Source organism: Macaca nemestrina, chromosome 5, assembly GCF_043159975.1.
Source record: "Macaca nemestrina isolate mMacNem1 chromosome 5, mMacNem.hap1, whole genome shotgun sequence".
Lineage (NCBI taxonomy): Eukaryota > Metazoa > Chordata > Mammalia > Primates > Cercopithecidae > Macaca > Macaca nemestrina.
In genome coordinates this window covers 5,415,330-5,423,243 of record NC_092129.1, presented here as the reverse complement: position 1 = coordinate 5,423,243, position 7,914 = coordinate 5,415,330, and the positions used below count along the sequence as shown (strand labels likewise).

The following is a 7,914-nucleotide window of genomic DNA, read 5'->3' as shown; positions in this document are numbered from 1 at the left end:
CTCTTCCCAAAACAAAATAAAATGAAACGGTGGTTTTCCTGAGCTTCAGCGTCAATCCGAGCGGATCCCTGGGAGGTGCAGCGGGCTCGGGGGCACGGTGTTGGGTGGTAGAATTTACCAAGTCCTGAGAAGCTGAAGGGGCAGGTATTGCTCCCGCCGCCCCTTGGGCAAGGGGCCTCCCGTAGCAAAGGCTGGGGGACCCGGGCTCCCAGTTCTGGGGTCGTCCTGACGGCAGTGTGACCCCTAGACCACAGGGGCGGCTACAGTGACTATCGGGGGTGTCTGGGCCACGGCCGGCCGCCTGTCCCACCAGGCAGACGCAAGTGCGGCGAACGGGCTGGGGGCTCCGCACCGGGAAGCTCGGCCGGACCCAGAACGGCCTAACAGCATGGAGAGAGAGCCGGTCGCCGCGGCTCAGGCCTGGAACCCCAGCGCTTTGGGAGGCCGAGGCGGGGGAGTCGCTTGAGGCCAGGAGTTCGAGACCAGCCTGAGCAACACGGTGAAACCCGGTCTCTACAAAAAACAACAACAAAATAATTTTTTTAAAAATAGGCTGGCGCAGTGGCTCACATCTGTAGTCCCAGCTACTGGGGAAGCTGAAGCAGGAGGATCCCTTGAGCTCGGAAGGTCGAGGCTGCAGTGAGCTAGGATTGCGCCACTGCGCTCCAGCCCCTGGCGACAGAGTGAGAACCTGTCTCGAAAAAAAAAAAGAAGAAGAAGAGGAATGAAAAAGAAAACCAGAGCGAGAAAGAGGCCAGCCCGGGCTCAGAAGCTGGGTGGGAAACAAAGCCGCCAGAAAATGACAAGTAAACACGCAGCCGCGGGAAGCCACTGGGCGGAGCGGGCGCTAATGAGCGCGCAGCGGGGCTGCCACGCCCGCGCGGACACCGAGCAGCCGCGCCTTCCCCTGCGCCCGGCTGTATCTCCAGGAGCTCGGCGGCCGCCGCCCCGGGGAGAAAGCTCCGGTGAGGGGAGCAGACGCCGGGACCCGTGGTCTCGCCCTCTGCTCTCTCCCGGCTGGGGATGGCGGTAGCTCCCAGGCAAACGCCCTCCGGGGTCTCCACCCGGGGGCCCACCTGCCTCGTGACGGCTGAGATGTGCGCGTCCCACCCACTTTCCAAGGCGCCTTTGAAGTCGTTTCTCATTAAAAAAAAAAAAACAACCCTTTTGAATAACCAAATGTTCCTTTGGCGCCCTCCAATTTTATTTTATTGTAATCTATTGAGTTGTATTTATTTTTCTGAATCCGCTTCCTACGAAAGCGCCCCCTCCCATTTTAAACCGTTTCTCTGGAAGCAGCAGGGGTTTTTCTGGAAGCAGCAGTGGTTTGTCCAGCAAGGATTAACTCCTTGCCTTTTCGCGTCTAAACTTCTGAAGACACCTGACAGCTCGTTTTAATTCCTCAAACGACAGTTCTTTCTCCGGGGTGTGGGTTCGGACACCCACCGCTGCCGCCTGGGACAAGTGCGTCCCCCCCCGGGCGCCCACGCGGCCCCGCGCGCTCCGGGCAGCGACGCCACCCAGCCAGCCCCGCCTACCCAGAGAGGCCCAGTCCTGTCCGGGTCCCCAGGGCCTCGGGAACCCCACAAGCTCCTTCCCCCCGGGGTTTCCCAGCAGACCACACACAGACATGCGCTCCGGAACTTAGGGAACCATGTAAAGGAACTTCCAACAGGACTGTGCCTTTTATGCGTGTTTATCTTAAACATTTTAGGAAACAAGTGGCAAAGTGCTTTAAAAGTAAAACTTAGAACGTCTACACTAGCTGATGGTGCAAACGAGTATTTGCTAAGCATTACCCGAGACCTGAGAACTGTTTCTTTATGATTTGCTTCTAAGTGATAAGTTCACTTTGTAGAAAGAGAATATATTTAATCATAAATATATCATCATAGGTACAAGGATAAAATTCGAGAATAGAGGACTACAGATCACTTTAACGCTAAAGGGAATTGTAGTGAAGCATGGATGTTTTCCCATTAAGGTGACTGTCTTCTGGGGTGTGTGTGTGTGTGTGTGTGTGTGTGTGTGTGTGTGTGTGTGTGTGTGTTTGGCTTTTTGTGCCTTTATGTTTCTATCAGTTTGTCTTTCCCAGTGAAAATTAATTCAAATATGTCTTCATTGGTATATTTCAAGTGGTGTCCGCTGAACATTGAGTCAGAATAACTTAAGGTTCAATGATGAAATCACTCTGTCTCACTGATTTTAATTAAACTGGAATCTGAAAAACACATGCATTCAATATAGTGGCCATTATTCTTAGCTCTAAACAAACATTTTTGGTTTTAAGCCAATGTTTTTAGTTCTAAACCAACATGGGAGGTTTCTGCATTTTCCGGAGTAAGAACTGCTTGCATTGACTTGCCAGAATGTGCAGCACCAGACCCTCAACCTTAAAAGAAGTTCCCTTCTTCTCCACTTCTCTGTTCTCCCCAGGACCCATGACTTTACACTTGAATATTTCTGCAGGGCTCACAGTTCACTGAGAGGTAAGTCAAAGTCAAGAACCACTGGAAGAAAATGAAAATTTCATTCTTGTGGGCAATTTTAACTCTTAACTGTTACAAATGATAGTATCTGCATACAAGATCTTCTGTATACCAGAATCAGTGTTCATATTTTGACTCTTTCTTTCACATCAATATACTTCCCATATGAACTCAAAAAGAAATCTATAAATATAAAATTATTTCAGAGATATTTCTTAGACTCTGACAAATTATCCAAAAGTTGAAAAAAGTTAAAAAGATAGATGGCAATTCTTGTTGATGTCAGATAGAGGCATTGTTTAGCAGGCACCTGTGGATTTTCTATATAGGTGAATATATTTGGTAGGACTCATCGCTTACTGATGATTAAAGATTAAAGACTTATGGGAAGTTACATGTCGAACATTAATCCATTAGAGATGCAGATTTCTGTCCATGAGAAAAGATAACCCTAAAGGTTATGGCTTATCGTCTTGTAGGACACTAACTTGTTTTGTATCTATGAACAAATTCATTTCAGTGTTTCTCTGACCATCCACTGTGTAAATGTTCATACCTCCCACTCTTATTTGAACCAGTCTTCACATCTAACTTATCCCCTTATTAACTTATTAAAGTTGAACTTATTAAAGTTTTAACTTATTTAATTGAATTTAACTTATTAAAGTTGAATTTAACTTTAATAAGTTGAATTAATGCAATTGCTCAGTAAACATTAATTGAAGCTCATTCTTATCTAGTATAAATATAGAATGCAAGGTTCTTTGTGACACAAATATTTATAGAAACAATAAGAAGTAATGTAGCTGGCTGGCTCATACCTGTAATCCCAACACTTTGGGAGGCCCAGGCGGGAGGATCGCTTGAGCCTAGGAGTTCCAGACCAGCCTTGGCAACAATGTGACACTCAATTGTGACACAAAAAACTAGAAAAAGTTTTTTTAATTTAAAAAATTATTCAGATGCGGTGGCAAGTGCCTGTGGTCCCAGAGGGGGAAGATCTTTTGAGTCCAGGAGGTGGAGGCTGTGTGAGGTATGATTGTGCCACTGAACTCTCGCCTGAGCAACAGAGTGAGACCCTGTCTCAAAAAAAAAAATAAATAAATAAAATAAAAGAAAGGAAGGGAGAGAAGCAAACAACTAGCAATATGAAACTGATTTGTTTTGTATTTGTATGATATTTAACTAATAAATTCTAAAATATTAGCTGAAAGAACAAAAGATAATGCTTGCCTTTATATTATCTCATGTGTTCAACATAATTATGATAATTTAAAAAGATGTAAAGACCTTCATTTTAAAAATGTGTTGCTGAAAGTAAATAAATGAATAAAACTGAGGGGAAATAATCTTTCCCTCTAAAGCTTAAAAACTTAGTAAATAAATAGCATAATGTATGGAAAGGACGTAGGCTTTGGGTGAATCTAACTTGGTCTCAAATCAAGCTCTATCCTTTGGGCAAGTTACTTACATTCTCCAAGCCTCAGTTGTTTCAACTGTAGATTAGACTTGGTAATAACACCTTCCTCCCAGGATTGCTCAGAGGATAAGGTAGAGTCTGCAAAGTGCCTACAGCTGTCTGGCAAACAGTAAAAAATGAAAGCATAATAAGTAATACTTTTGTATCCCACAAAGTTTTCTTATTTTTTTAATTAAAACAAATTTTTTATAGACAGAGTCTCTCTCTGTCATCCAGGCTAGAGTGTCGTGTCACAATCAGAGCTCACTGCAGCCATGAACCCCTGGGCTCCTAGGCTCCTGGGCTCCTGGACTTAAACTGTCCTCCCACCTCAGCCTCCGGAGTAGCTGGAACTACAATCGTGAGCCTTTATGTTAAGTTTCATCTACTAAATTGTAACAACTAAAACTTGAGGACTAAAATATATGGAAAAATTACTACTACATGAAAAATTGTTTTAAAGCCTATCATTTATCTCTTTATTAGTGAACTGGGCTATAAATGTTCTAAAGATATGCTCAGGCTGGGTGTGGTGGCTCACACTTATAATCCTAACAGTTTGGGAGGCCAACACAGGAGGATCACTTGAGCCCCAAAATTTGAGACCAGCCTGGGCAACATAGCAAGACACCATCTCTACAACAACAAAGAGAGTGATATGGTTAGGCTTTGTGTCCCCACCCAAATCTCATCTTAAATTATAATCCCCATAATCCTCACATATCAAGGGAGAGACCAGGTGGAGGTAAGTGAATCATGGAGAGAGCTTCCCGTATGCTGTTCTCGTGATAATGAGTGAGTTCTCATGAGACCTGGTGGTTTTATAAGGGGCTCTTTCTTCCCCCTTTGCTGGGTACCTCTCCTTCCTGCCATCTTGTGAAGAAGGTGCCTTGCTTCCCCTTCCACCATGATTGTAAGTTTCCTGAGGCCTCCCCAGCTATGCTGTACTCTGAGTCAATTAAACCCCTTTCCTTTATAAATTATTCAGTCTCGGGCAGTTCCTTATAGCAGTATGGAAATGGACTAATACAGATATGCTCAAATGAATAAAAATAATGATACAAACCAACCATTGTGTGGCCACTAAAATCTTTACTTAATTGGCATCACACTCTTTACTTCTTTTCAAGAAATAAATTGCATGCATTAGTTGTCTATTGCTGTGTAGAAATTGCCCCCACTGCAGCAATGTAACACAACACACACCTATTATATCAAGGAATCCATGAGTCAGGAGTCCAGCGTTGGACTTGCTGGCTTTCCTGCTGGGGTCTCACAAGGCTGCTGCCAGGTTGTGGCCGGGACAGGTTCTCATGTGGAGTCTGATTGGGGAGCGTGCATGCCCCTGCTGGCATGTGGTTGGTAACACTCAGCTCCTTTCACTTGTAGGATCTGTGGTAGCTGCTGGCTTCTTCAGAGCCAGCGAGGGAGACAAGTCTCCCGGCAAGACAGTCCTCTGTGATGTGAGTCATCCCCAGAGTGACTTCCCATCACCTTTGCTGTAGCCACTGATTAGAAGTCAGTCACCAGTCCTTCTCTGTGACTCAGGGGAGGTGACTACACAAAAGGCAATTACACCTGGAGGCACCTGGGAGTCTGCCACACGCCCCCCTGCCTCACTCCCATGTGCAAAAGTCATTCACCTACTCCAGGTACCTAAAATTTTCAGACCTTCATGACATCAGCTCAAAGCCTGAAATGTCATCATCTAAATCAGGTCAAAGGTCAGCAGAGGGTCGTGATGGAATCATTGGGTTCAGGTTCTGGGACACAATTCCTCTCCATGGATGGACCCAGGAAACTAAAGAGATGAGTGACCTGCCTCGTGGGGAGCAGGCACCAGATGCAGCTATAGACATTTCAGTTTTCAAGGGGAGGAAATGGCAGATAAAAGGCATCTTGACTTCAGAGCGATTCCAAATCCAGAAAAGTAAAGGTTGGGGGTTCTCAGTCAGGTTTCCAGGGCTGGGGAGAATTCTCCTGGCTTCTGGATTCCCCATCTGGGCTCTTGGTTCCCGCATCTGCACTGCACTTGTTTGGAAGGAAAGGTTGCCCATGTTCGTAGCTGAGAAGCTTTGTAGCCCACTACCAGCCAGCAAAATCTGGGGAGTCCAGCAGCCTGCTTTCATCCTGTGCCCTCTCTGTTCCTTCCCACCCAGGCTGGCAGTGCTTCTGTGAAAGTCATTTCCTCAAAATCTTTGTCTCTCGTGGATTTCACCTGGATCCACTCCATGAGCCCAAGGCCCCATCTACCAATGTTTTTGAGGCAAGCCCTTTTCTATCTTTGGGTCCTGCTGAGGTGATCCAGAGTCAACACCCTTCGGCTCCTCAGGGGCTTCCTGGTTGGATCCATGAGGCTCAGCCCTGACCTCTCTAAGGCACCCTTGGTGGGGCAGAACACTGAGGCTATGATCCTTCTGAGGCCTTATCCAAAGGCTGTGCAGACACAGCCCAGCCACCTGGGCTCCTGGGCTTACACTGGCTTGACCACACCATCTCTTGCTATCTGCAGAGGCTGACACCTTGATTCTGGACATCTGGACCCAAATTGTAAAACATAAACTTCTGTGGTTGTCCTCCGCCCAGTTTGTGGTCACATGTCGCGGCAGCCCGAGGTGACTAAGACAGGAAACTAAAGTGGCTGTTTCTTCCTCCAAGCTTTTGAAACTTTTAAACTTTTTTTTTAAATTGAGACAGAGTCTCACTCTGTCGCCCAGGCTGGAATCTAGTGGTGTGATCTCGGCTCACTGCAACCTCTGCCTCCCAGGTTCAAGCGATTCTCCTGCCTCAGCCTCCCTAGTAACTAAGACTACAGGCACCCGCCACCACGCTCAGCTAATTTTTACATTTTTAGTAGAGACAGGATTGCTCCATGTTGGCCAGGCTGGTCTCGAACTCCTGACCTCAGGTCATCCACCTGCCTCGGCCTCCCAAAGTGCTGGGATTACAAGCGTGGGCCACCGCACCTGACCTGAATCTTTGTTCTTTATCAACTTAAGAGTCCCAGAGAGCAAAGCACCTGCCTCCCATCAGCCCAGTGTCTTTGCAGCAGCATCTTCATTTCCACCAAAAGGTTACTGATAGATTTCCACTTTAGCACCTAGCTCGTTTTAGATAATATGCTTGTTCATGTGTCTCTGTCCCTAACTCGGCTGAACTTTCTGAGAAAGCCCCCACAGCATTTTAGAACTTGTGATATTTCGGAACTTGGCCTCTAACCAGACCGTAGGGCTCAGCTCGCAGCCCTGCTGCCTCCCAGCTGTGTGTCTGCAGAGGTCACACGAGCTTCTTGTGCTTCCTTTTTCTCACCTGTACACTGGAAATGACAACAGTAGAACCCATCCCACAGTGGGGTGCGGGCCAGTTGAATTGATCCCTGCAAAGTGCTTCAAACAGTGCCTGCCCCATAGCAAGTGCTGAATGCACTCTGGCTATTGTGACATTTGTGTCTTAATATAAATGAAGATTGTTCACGCTAAGGATGCAAACATTTGCTGAATGAGCTATGATTTGATATTCTGTCCTAAACATTCAATTATATTTGCTTTTCTTAGGAAAAAAAAAAAGGTGCGATTGTATGTGTGTGTGTGTTTACTATAAGCCACATCAAATTTCTTCAAGCAATAGGTATAAATGAAATAAGCAGCAATTTATAAGATTCCTTTCTACTCTAGAAATCTAAAAGTAAAACTTCAGCAATCCTTAAGTTTAGGGCAGTGAGACAGGCTGGATGGTCAGGTTGCCTGGCACTAAGGTCTAAATGTGCCTCTCAGAATTAATGAATTAGAAACTTAGTCCCTGGTGCAAGAGTGCTGGGAGGTGGGGCCTCGTGGGAGGGGTTTAGGTTATGAGAGCTCTGCCCTCATGATGGTTCGATGCCACTATATAAAGGGCCAGTGGGAGTGGCTGTTCTCTCTTGCTATCTCTCTCTCTTCGGCTCTTCTGCCATGCGAGGACACAGCGTTC

At 46.2% G+C, this 7,914-nt stretch overlaps 1 long non-coding RNA gene across 1 annotated transcript; it reads right to left on the bottom strand.

Annotated features, from left to right (window-relative positions):
- Positions 1–2,209: 2,209 nt before the first annotated feature.
- On the bottom strand, positions 2,210–7,914 carry LOC112427697 (uncharacterized). The gene is made up of 3 exons (XR_003019403.2): positions 5,155–7,914; positions 3,961–4,068; positions 2,210–2,510 (listed from the first exon to the last, which is right to left on the bottom strand). It is a non-coding gene; the product is annotated as an uncharacterized lncRNA (long non-coding RNA).